The sequence below is a fragment of the Triticum aestivum genome, chromosome 6D (assembly GCF_018294505.1).
Source record: "Triticum aestivum cultivar Chinese Spring chromosome 6D, IWGSC CS RefSeq v2.1, whole genome shotgun sequence".
Classification (NCBI taxonomy): Eukaryota; Viridiplantae; Streptophyta; class Magnoliopsida; order Poales; family Poaceae; genus Triticum; species Triticum aestivum.
The window spans coordinates 481,248,115-481,260,903 of NC_057811.1; positions in this window are offsets into that span (position 1 = coordinate 481,248,115).

Here is a 12,789-nt window from a genome sequence, read left to right on the forward strand (position 1 = left end):
GAAACCTTGTGACTCCTTTCATAGGGGTAACTCGGAGATATACGTGTTCTCCGGGTTCGAAGCAGATTTGACGATGTTTGGCATCATAGTAGCTCTTCTGTCGGATTTGGCCAGTTGCAGTCTGTCTCGGATTTCCTTGACTTGCTTCTCTGCTTCGAGCATTAAATCGATTCCGAAAATGCGGCTGTCTCTGGTTTGAGACCAGTTTAATGGAGTGCGGCATTTCCGGCCATACAGGGCTTCATAGGGTGACATCTTTAAGCTGGCCTGGAAACTGTTGTTGTAGGAGAACTCAGCGTAGGGCAGACAGTCTTCCCACTTGGTCCCTTGGGCCAATGTACATGCCCGGAGCATATCTTCGAGTATTTGATTTACTCGCTCAGTCTGTCCATCTGTCTGAGGATGATAACCCGTGCTGTATTTCAAAGCGGTCCCCAAGGCTTGATGTAGTCGGGACCAAAATGCGGAGGTGAAAAGAGATCCCCTGCCGGAGGTGATAGTCTTGGGTACTCCATGCACACTGACAATTCTTGATACATACAGCTGTGCAAGTTGATTTGCACGGTATGTGGTCCGGATAGGAAGGAAATGTGCCACCTTTGTTAAGGTGTCCACTATGACCCATATTGCGTCGTTTCCTCGATGAGACTTTGGTAGTCCGGTGATGAAATCCATGCAGATATCATCCCATTTCCATTGGGATACCGGCAGAGGTTGGAGGAGTCCGGCGGGTTTTTGGTGTTCCACCTTTACCTTATTGCATATGTCGCAACAGGCCACAAAGTATGCGATGTCTTTCTTCATTCCATCCCACCAAAATACCTGACAAAGGTCCTCATACATTTTGGTACCACCGGGGTGAATTGAGTATGGTGCTTCATGTGCTTCTGCCAATATTTTCTTCTTCAGACTTTCTTGGTTGGGTACGCAAAGTCTTCCTCGGAACCTTAGCGAACCTCGCTGACCCATAGAGAAATCTGATGCATGCCCTTGGTGCATCTTCTGACATATATTTTCAACCTCTTGTCATCTGCCTGAGCACTGCGGATTTCTTCTTCGAGAGTAGGGGCAACTTCCAATATATTGGCAAGACGGGCGTCGGTGATTACCAAATTGAGCTGCATGATTTCTTCATAAAGCTCAGGAGGCAAGGAATCCATTAGAGCATTAAGGTTGGCTGGTTTGCGGCTGAGGGCGTCAGCCACCACATTAGCTTTGCCCTGGTGATAATTTATTCCGAGGTCGTAGTCCTTAACCAACTCGAGCCATCTTCGCTGTCGAAGGTTCAAATCGGGCTGAGTGAATATATACTTGAGACTCTTATGGTCGGTGAATATCTGGCACTTCTTTCCAATCAGATAGTGTCTCCAGATCTTCAAAGCGTGCACCACCGCGGCCAATTCCAAATCATGAGTAGGATAGTTTCCTTCGTGTTGCCGCAGTTGTCGAGATGCATAAGCCGCCACTTTGCCATCTTGCATGAGTACACACCCAAGTCCTTTTCTGGATGCGTCGCAGTAGACATCAAAACTGCGGTAGATGTCTGGAAGAGTTAATACTGGTACCGATGTCAGCCTGATTTTTAACTCATTGAAACTCCGTTCGCAGTCCTCAGTCCATACAAACTTCTTATCCTTCTTAAGAAGCTCAGTCATTGGCTTGGCGATCTTGGAGAATCCTTCAATAAAACGGCGATAATATCCGGCTAGTCCAAGGAAACTCCGGATTTCTGAGACTGTTGTGGGTGCGGACCAATCAAGTACATCCTTCACCTTGCTTGGGTCCACGGAGATTCCTTCTGCCGAGAGGACATGCCCGAGGAATCCCACTTGCTGGAGCCAAAACTCGCATTTGCTGAATTTGGCATACTCGCGAAGCCTTTGCAGAACTGCTCGAAGATGTTCCTTATGTTCGTCCTTGCTCTTGGAGTAAATGAGGATGTCATCAATGAACACCACCACAATTTTGTCCAAGAAGTCCATAAACACCTTGTTCATCATATGCATAAAGAAGGCAGGGGCGTTGGTGAGGCCGAAGGACATAACGGTATATTCATAAAGACCGTACCGAGTGGTGAACGCGGTCTTAGGAATATCTTCCTTCTTTATCTTGAGATGGTGATATCCAGTCCTCAAGTCAATTTTTGAGAATACTTTGGCCCCACTGAGTTGATCAAACAGATCGTCAATTCTCGGCAGTGGATACTTGTTTTTGATGGTGACGTCATTCAGCTGTCGGTAGTCTACGCACATTCGTAGACTGCCGTCCTTTTTGTCCACGAAGATCGCTGGTGATCCCCACGGTGAAGAGCTTGGATGGATGTACCCTTTTTGCAGCATCTCATCCAGTTGTTTCTTCAATTCCACCAATTCTGAGGAAGGCATCCGATAATATTTCTTATGTATCGGGGTGGTTCCAGGCACCAAGTCGATTGCGAATTCCAATTCTCGGTCTGGTGGCATGCCTGGTAATTCTTCAGGAAATACATCTGGATACTCACTGACCACTGGAATTAATTCCACCTCTTCTGCCACGGCGGCGAAAACCATATCTTTCGTGGGCATGCGCTTGCAGGCATAAAAACTTGTGGTGCGACCTTCCATATTTTTCAGGGTAACTTCTCTGGTCACACAGCTAATGCAGACTTGGTATTGAGTTAACCAATTCATGCCCAGAATGACATCCAATTTGTTGGAGTCGATGATTATCAACGATGTTGGAAACTTGACACCCTTGATATCAATTTCTAAATTTCGGCAGACGAGATTGCTTCTGAGTAGGGATCCTGGGGATTGTACCAGCATGTGCTTTCCCAAAATCGAGCAAGGAAAATTGTTTTGGGAAGCAAAACTCCGCGAAATAAAAGAGTGGGAAGCCCGAGAGTCAAATAAAATTATGGCGGGTATGTCATTAACAAGAAACATACCAATGACGACTTCCGGGTCCTCTTGGGCTTCGTCCGTGGAGATGTGATGAATTTGCCCTTGGATCATATCTGGGGCGGAATACGGCTCCATGTAGTTGACTTGCGGATGAAATGGAGCTACTTGCTTGTGGTTCTTGGGACACTGTCTGGCGTAGTGTCTGGTTTGACCACAGCTGAAGCATGAATTGTTGCACTGACAATCTTCGCGCACCGGGCTGGTCACGACACTTTTGACTTGAGTGGTAGTCTTGTTGACATTCTGCTGCCAGTTGGGTTTGTACTCCACCTGAGTCTGTTGCCAAGTACGAGCCTTTTGCACTGGTTGCATATCCTTCTTTGGCTCGAATTTGCGCTTGTGGTCATTAACAGCTGGCTTGTGGTCGTGCAGGAGCTTGTGTTCCCTTTCTGCGATGAGGGCCTTGTTCACCAGAGTCAGGAAGTCTGGGAAATCAAACATGCTGAGAGTGCACCTGAGATGCTGATTCAGGCCTCCAAGAAACAGGTCGATCTTCCGCTCTTCTGTGGCAACATCGTGGAGAGAATAGCGGGCCAAATGGTTGAATTTATTCAGATACTCGTTGACGGTCATGCTGCCTTGAGTGAGAGCGAGGAATTCGCATTGCTTGATTTTCATGACTCCGGTGGGAATATGATACTTGCGGAAATGATCCTTGAATTTTGTCCAAGTAATTTCCTCGTCTGCATGCCATGTTGTCTTGGCATTATCCCACCATATAGCGGCAGCTCCTTCGAGATAATGCGTTACGAAGGGAACCTTGTCTCCTTCAGTGCGAGCAATCTCCAGTTTCCTCTCAATAGTCCTTAGCCAGTCGTCGGCGTCCAATGGATAAATAGCGTGGCTGAAACTGGGAGGCTTGGTTCGCTGAAATCTGACAGCTTGGAGTGATGGTCATTCTGGTTTCCATTCTGCCCAACCATAACTTGTACACTTTTCAATATTTCCAGCAGATCATTGCTCCTTCATTCTTCAAACATTCGTAGGATTTGCTCGGTGGAAGGCGGATGTGGCGGTGGAGACGGAGGTGGCGGGTATGGCTCAGGGGAATGTCCTGCCTGTCTTGCGGAGCGACGGGCAGGGACATCCTCACAAGCTTGGCTGCTGCTGCCTCCATGCGTCATCCTATTTTTCGTTTTCCCAATACATAGCAACCAGGATGGGAAAATTCCAAAATGGGAGAAAAGCCAATGACAAATCCCGGAAGAAAGTAGTGAATGAAAACCAAGGCGAATAAAAGGTTCCAACATAATTATACATAGTCCCAACATGAAAGTAAACATCACAACGAGTCTACTACCCTCATACATGAAACTACGCATCATGATAAGTGCGATTACAGCCATACATCATGCTCATGACTACAGCGATACTCTAACGGTCTACTGCTCGGATGGCGCTGCTGCAGGCTCGTCTCCTGAGCCGGATCCAGATCCTGAACTGATAGTAGAGACCTCCGGGTTAAGAGAGACGCGCTGGCGCTGCCTCGAGGGCTCTCCCTCAGGGGCAGGCGGGGGATGGGATCTAAGCATAGCAGTGGCAGGAGTAGCAACAAGGGAAGACCATGCGGCAGGAGCACTGCGAGGGGTCACCGTTAGAGGGTTAACGGTACCCTGCGAGGTCGCCAGGGGAACAGAGGCGGAAGGAACTGGAGTAGTATAGATGACAGCGGGAAGAGGGTTCCTCATACGAGCAGCTGCGCGAGCGCGTGAAAGCTCCCGAGCTAACTCGTAGTTCAGGAGGTAACTAGCGGTGATGTAGCGAGAAAGGTGGCTAGTGGGACGATCGCACGCCAGATTAATCAAAGGAAAGCGGATACGCCCATTCTCGTGCAGAGATGAGTAGTAGAAAAGACCAGGGTGGGTGTGCATGCGAACCTCGTTGTAGCGCAAGTCTACAAGAGCCTCGATAGCAGCAAACTGAACCGCCTGAGATGGCGTAGAAGCAAGACCACCCTTAGTCAAACGAGTGTAAGCGCCGGAAGGGGAACTGTGGTGTAGAGTGACCTCAGCATAATACTCACACAATGCACCGGCCAGATGCTCGCGATACACCCGATACTCTGGATCAGCACCCTCTGGGTAGAGTCGTCGCCACACATTCTGAAGCAGGTGCGGCGATGTGTACGGAGCTGGCTCAGGATGGTACAAGATCGGTACTGGTGCCATCTACACTCACAAACCATACGGTTAGTAATAACAACAAATAAACATGCATGCAATGCAACAACCAATTTCTATGACTACCGGCACTCAAACGAAGCTATCTACCGCTTCACTAACGCACTAACGGTCTAGCGTGTCCTACAATCAGCGCGGCTAGCTCTGATACCAAGCGTTGTGGCACCCCGGCTCAAAGCAACCGGTTTACCTTGCATTGCCAACCCAGAGATCAAGTCTTCTGTCAATACACAACAACATGGTACAGAAACAACCGCTTTATTGATGCTAGCGGATTACATAGGTCTGATATTACATCGAGATACGAGGCCGAGCGGCACACACGGTGCTACTGGACAGTACGTATATTATTTAATGAACATGATGGGGCCTCGGTTACACGAACTACATGGCAGCGGAAGGACAACGAAGTGGAACTCCATAGCACAGGAACACCGACGTGGACACGGCCTAGACACGAGATGCGCTCCGATGCGAACCGGCTTGCCTGAAAGCTGGCATAACACGCCAGGTCAGTACATTGAATGTACTTGCAAGCTCACAACAAACATAAGCACGATGACAGACAATATCATGATAATTAATCAAATTAATTCAATGCAAGCAATACTGCAGATGTAGTGCAAACAATATGTGCTCCGAGTCTCACGGACTCGCTTACCCAACGGTTACCTCGTAACCAAACGGTGACCATACCGGGGTCACACCTGAAACCAATCACTCATGAACACCTCAAGAGTTCATGATTCCACCACGAACAAATGCATCACAACAATCACTTAGTTTGCAAGATTTATTATAAAAGTTGATCCATGGTGTGACTTACTCACGAGTTATGCCCATACCCGAGGACGCGGCTATCGATAGATTAAATACACTCTGCAGAGGTAGCGCACTTTACCCACACTACGGAACACCTGGCCTCGCATTCCCATTCGGGTGGATCAAAGCATTCCGACGAAACCCTCCCTTTGTCATGCACTCTCCCCGGCCACTCCGACCAACTCCCCCTCAGGGCTAGGTCTTGGGTGGCCCCGTGTCTACCAAAGACACCAACGGCCACCGTCGTGGCAAAACGGTCCCAAACGGGGACAAGGTACCATAAAAACAAAAAACAAGCACACAAGGTTATGTCTGCCTACCGAGCCAGGGTATGCACGCCCATAACCTTCCCTCGCGGGAGGCACCGGTGAGAGCCACAACAAAGGACCGAATCAAGACCTTCCCACAAGGTAAATGTGGTCGCACTGAATTAAAACCCGATTCAGTGGCACCATGATGTGATCAACATCATATTCAAGTTGAACTTATTCAAGTTGAACTTAATCAAGTTTAACTTCGATAAAAACTTTTTATCAAAAACATGATATAATGCTATAATCATGCAACTACTCACCATGCAAAGCAAACAACTCATGGTCATGGATCAAACTTAACAACATGGTTATCTTGCAATACTTAAGATCAAAACTTCTCTGGTTATAACTCATTTTTATTATCAAGCACTATTTTTATTAGTTCATCATTTAAATGAAAATATCACTTAGTAAAATAACTACCATCAATTTCCATAGCAATATGTCTAGTGCAAAATCTTACTCTACTTAGCCAAACAAGTTCATGCATTCAACCAGTAACTAAAACAAGCATATCAAGCGTAATAAAGTAACTAACAATTAACCAAAGTTATTTATCAAATTTTGAATGCAAATAAGAACTCATATTCAAGTAGAAAATCATAGATATTGAAATAACACCATGCAAATGCTGGTGTGGCTTGCCTTAGTGTAGAGGAGGATCACACCCCTCTTGGTTTGCTTCAAGACAAGCTTCTCCTGCTGAAAAGAATTTAAAACCACAAAAATAACTATCAAAAACCTCTCTGAATAGCACCAGAAATTCTAGACAGCAAGGAAAAATCAACCCTTTTGTGTGCTGCTAGAGCTTTCTGAAACAAAGACAATGCAAAAAGAATCAAATCATTTGGACTTATGGTTTAGAAATGGTGGCTGGTCAAAGTTTAGTCAAATTTCTGAATAATATTTGAATTAAACAGAAAACCAGGGGGTGACGTCGAAGGCGTAAACGGGAAAGGCGCCTCCACTCGTACCGCTTCGGGCACTAGTGGTGAGACCGACAGGTGGGTCCCGCGCATCAGGAGAGAGAGGGAGAACGCAAGATCAGAGAGAGGCGGGGCTTCGCCGGAGCTCACGCCGGCGACGATGGGGTTTGGGGCTAGGCTAGAGGGATAGGATTGAAGCGGGGCTCGTGGCGCACCTGCCCGTACCCGTAGCTTGGCGTGGGGTGGACGGAGCTGCTCGCGGTCGGGCTGGCAAGCTACGGTGGCGGACGGAGTTCGTCGGAGTGGTTGAAGACGACGGCTAGAGGCGGCTCCGAGGGCTCAGCGGTGTCCAGGCAGCACCAGCAGACCCCCAGTGCCCCGCCCAAGCAGTTGCTTGAGCTCGAGAGGCACCAGAGAGCGGCGGCTGGACTGCGGAGGTCGCCGGAGTCCTCTGGTCGGGGCGACGGCCAGAGGCCTGCCCGACCAAGCTGGGGTCGTTTTACGTGCTTGTGGAGGTGGTGTGGAGTGGTGCTTGGCTAGGATTCGAGGCAGGGTCCCTATATATAGCCGGAGCGAGGGGGGACGTGTCGCCGCCGGAGCTCTCTGGACACGCGGCAAACAGCGACGAGAAGCTCCAATGTGAGGGGGCAAACACTCAGCGTCAACGCAGGAGCTTGCCCACGCTCGCGGACGAGCACACGAGGCGGTGGAGGAAGTGGACAAGCGCACGCGCGCACTGTGGCATTTTGGCCACGACGCGCCCGTGCTTGCTGCGGCGGCTCCGGCGTCAGCGAGCGCGAGGGAGCGTTCAAGGGTGATGGGTCGACGCTGTAGGTGCGGCGCGGCAGGCGTCAGCGAGCGCTGGAACGAGCACGCGCGAAACAGAGAGGAAAGCGCCAGCCAGAGCGCGTCGAGACGTTGCCAGGAGTCGTGTCCTCGCGTGGTCACCAAGCTGGCATGGTCAAGACGACGCCCAGGCGTGGCCAAACCTTGTCTACGCGTTCGTCCGTGCAGTGTTTAGTCTAGGAGTGGTGATAGCTCATGCTCAGGCCGACCAGATTTGACTTAACCAAGCTCGCAAGTTTCTGACCAGAAACTTGGTCGCCAAGTTAAGCCACCTTCTAGAAGGCCATTAGGGCTGATCTCCTGGGGTTTAGGGTTTCTTAGGAGGGTGTTTAAACTCAAGAAAGATCAAGGCCAAAAGCTCAAGGAAAATGCACTTGGTGTACAAAGTGCCTTTCTGGCCCAGAATTGAAATGATTTTCTATAGCAAAAATATTACAAAAAGTGATGCAATATTTTTGCATGGGAAGGTGTGCCAAGGCTCTAAGAATATTCAGGAATTATTTCCGATTTTTCTGAGCAAGAAAAGTTGGGGTTGCTTTGGAGCACAAGTTTCTGAATTGAATTTCAGAGAGAAAAATGAATATTTTTCTTTTATGAAAAATATTCATTTTATTATTTTGATGATTTATCAGAGGAATAAGGTAGATAGGTCACTTGGGTGAAAGTCAAGGATATGCCCAAGTGACAAGTCCATTTGAAATGATTCCAAAATCCAAATCAAGTCAGGGCAAAAACCACGGTAAAAGCCAAGTCCGGAAGAAGAGAGAAGGCAAGTCCGAAAAAAGAGAGAGAAGGCAAAATCCAGGCTGTCACAATGATCAGAAAGAAAGAGAGCATATTTTATTTACAAAAAGAAATACCAAGAAAAAATCATTCCGAAAAAAAAAAGAACAAATCCAAAAGAAACGGCGGCACCCCGGACAATTGGTGGGCCGGCCCATGTCGGGCGGTTTGCTTGGGGCGGACGGAGTAGGGCGGGGATGAGGCGCACGCGCACCCGGTGGGTACATCCATTCGCTGGAGCCTGGAGTAGCGTTGATGGATGCATGGTGTACGCCGCTGACATGCATTGCATGACAAATCAACGGGATCGTGGACAGTTGCTGAACCAACGATCAAGAATTCGACGGCAATCACGCCAGGCCCTGCTAGCTGCTGCACTCTGCCGCATGCCCTGGGTCGACCGATCGAGGATTACGTCGGTGCCGTTGCTGAATCTAATGGCGATGACGACGCCTACCCTGTAGCCCGGGGCCGACGGGCCGGTACGGACGCGTTAGCCCCTTGGAATTACCTGCCGATATGATGCAACAACTGATCGACGACAAGGACGACAATGATGGGTGCCAATCATGCGGTGATGCGGGTCTCAACTGTAGCCTGTCGTGGCCCATAATATAATTGCTGGCTAATTCCTTCGCCTGCTGGTTACATCCCAGGCACTACTACTGCATGCTAAACGGCTAGCCTGTGGTAGCTGTTTCGTGGAAAGAGGTCGAAGAACACAGCTGATGAACAGCATCAGCTAGCTTGGTTCGTTGGTTGGCAGGTTGTTTATATATTCATTCATACTACCACGTCTTGCCAAAATGGTGAGCACGATGGATCGGCCCTAGCTAGCAGCTAGTAAGATCTTCTCGGAGCTTATTCTATTGTGCACCCATCTGTCGTAGTCGTCCTACACCATCGTCGTTCGAATTCAGCAGCTAGTCGACTGTATGAGGTTTCCTGATTACGTATATCTAACTGCCTGCTTATACATTACCACGCCTTTTTCTCTCCTTTATGTGGCTGGTGTTCATGTAGGGTTGAGATCCTCTGCGATACTATACTCCCTCTGTCCGAAAAAACTTGTCCCTCAGAGCATCTCCACTAGGCTCCCTAGGACGCCCCCCAGGACACCTTTTTAGGCTCGGACGGCACTTTTCGCCGAAAAACGGCCCAGCCACGCCCCCAACGCCCCCAGGACGTCAAAATAGCGCCGGCAAACCCAGGCGAAACCCGGCGCGCTGGGGGTCTCTTGGGGGCGCCGGCGGAAGTTTTGGCGAATCGTGTCTCACCACATCTCCTTTTTCTTGGCCCACTAAATCATTCTCCTCACAAACTTTTGCTTGGGGTGGGGTGTGACTGAGAAGATGCCCTTTTTATTTCGCCGGATGACCTCCAAGACACCAATTTTTTTGGTTCGGTGATGTTTTTGGGGATGCCAACGGCTGGAGCTGTAGTGCGAATAACACATGAGCCGGGTTCACACGTCAGCGATTGTACTGCACGGTGCGCTACAGTAAAGGATCCTAACCCGTTCATGTGGCGGTTAAACTTAGTTCTCCCTCTTTTTCCTCGCGGAGGATCTTGCAGAGAAGAGGTAACTTGGACATGTCATTGATGGTGAAGGATTTGACTGTCTTTCACGTTACGCACTTCTCCCGAAGCGTTTACTCGCGCTGCTGCTACTCCCTTGCTTGCTGCATGCCCGTACCAATTTTATTCTTCTTTATTTCCTTCCTCCTGCGTGCGTGCATCCGATTCTGATTCTGTTGTACCTTGCCAATTCCTTAGTCTACTCGACCGACTCTCCCTTTTCTCTCCATAAAGTTGTGGTCTAATCTGTATCTTGCAAGTATAGGTATATACATATGCACTTGTCTGCTCTCTTTGGATCAGCTCGATCGCTTTTCATCGATCACATCAAGAACTAACCGAAAGAAGAAAAAGCAACACCCATCCTTAACGCCATGCATATTCAGTGGTGGATACATCAAGCACTGATTTGGAGGTGTGTACGGGTGGCGAGGTGATCACCCAGAAGCTTTCGCCTGTCTGATGCTTCCGGGACAACCAACTTTTGCCATACCTAGCTTCCTAAGAACATATCGTTTGCTTTTTATTAGTGTCTACTTGTTGATCCTAATTCGGGGGTGAACGCATGAAAGCAACCGATGACCCTTTTCATGGATCAACGCGAGGGAGTTAATCAATCACTTGAACTGCAAAAACATGCATGTGGTACCACTTAACTTAATCACCTTCTGGCTAGTTGATTAGCAGCTCAATTAACCTTCACTATCTCCGTCCTCGTTTATAAGTCCCCTTTGTATTTTGTGTTAAATTTTGACTAAAAATTTAAATAACAAAATATTAATGTATGTCATAAAAACTATACCGTTAGAATCGTATTTGAACATTGTTTTAAATTATATTTTTTTATGACATACATTAACATTTTATTATTTAAATTTAAGATTAAAATTTGGCACATAAAACAAAGGGAACTAATAAACTTGGACGAAGGTAGTAATTCTTAAAGCATGTACTGTAAGTAGTACGTCCTGAATTAATTAACGGGCATGTGAATATCAGAATACTGTACAAGTTCGGTTCAGTCGCATTGATGGATTGATTCGTACCGGCCGGCCAGATAAACGTGGTGCGTCAGACAGCATTTCTTGGGATGCATGTCAAGTTAAAAAAAAACAGGAGGAGGTGCCCGTGAATGGCGGCGTATCCACATTGTTAGGCATGAGATCATGATGGATTAAGACCTATATATACTTGTGTGAAGTCAAGCAAGTGGTTGGCTCATGCCACATGCCGCATACTCGTTGCTCTCACTTCACCATGATCATTTTTTTTCTTCCTCTTGCTCTCGAAGGCTTTCCTTGGATATATATGGAGGGATTGCAATACTTACCCAAAAAGACTTTCGCCCCACTTTATATATAAAGCAACGACCAGAAGTACAAATTCGGGTATAACACGCAACCCCCCACACACCACACACACCCAAGGCAAGATACAAGGGTGTCGATGCACCGCAACACTACCCAATCGACCACCAAGCACACTAGCAAACACTTGGGGCCGACGAGGACCTTCCGAAACCTAGCCACCGAGAAGAAGTGAAGCGGGACAATGGTGAAGCATGGACTCCAAGGCGGTGCCTTCAAGAAGGGCACGACACCGAAAGTCGCCACCGCCCGATCTCAGAGATCAAGTTTTCACCCGGAGCAACATGGAGAGAAGAGAACACCACGACGGAGCCTTCATGAAGGAAACGACGCCCGCGGCGCCGCCATCGTCGGCCGAAGAAGACCGGGTAAGTTATGTATTCCGGTGTTAACCCTCTACCAAACCACCATGCTTCGCCAAACATCACCAACCATGCCACCCACGTGGCCATGGCTGCCCGACCGCACCCAAGACACGCGCTCCGCCCATGAACACCGCGTCTCCCGCCGCCAGGGCCGCCGCCCAGCATCCAAGCAACTCCGTGAACACCCAAAGGCCTTGGCTTTGGCCTGACTGGCAGCCCCCGCCTATGAAGATGCCAGCAACCGCCCTGCCTCGAACATCGCCAGAACCCCAACAAAGAGCACACAGCCGAGGAAAGGGGGGGAGGAGCGGACGCATCCGGATCGGTGCACCCCTGCACCGGCGACGGGTGGCCATCGGGGCCTCCCATCCCTCCTGAGAACTCCCCACCGGACACACCCCCGTGTCGCCTCACCATGGCGCCCGCCGCAGCTCGACACGAGGCCACCAACGGCAGCCCGCCCAACCATCGACAAGAAGCGCGAAGCCAGCCCGCACCCGCAGCCAAGAGCACTCACCGGGAGAGCCACCCCGCGCCGCTCGCCGCCATCCAGGGGGCGGAACAGGGGAGCCCAGACTGGAGGTCGGCCAGCGCGCACCACCAACACGCGCGCCCGCCGCGTGCCCGCCCGACCACCACGCTGCACGTAGCAGCGGAACCCGCGCC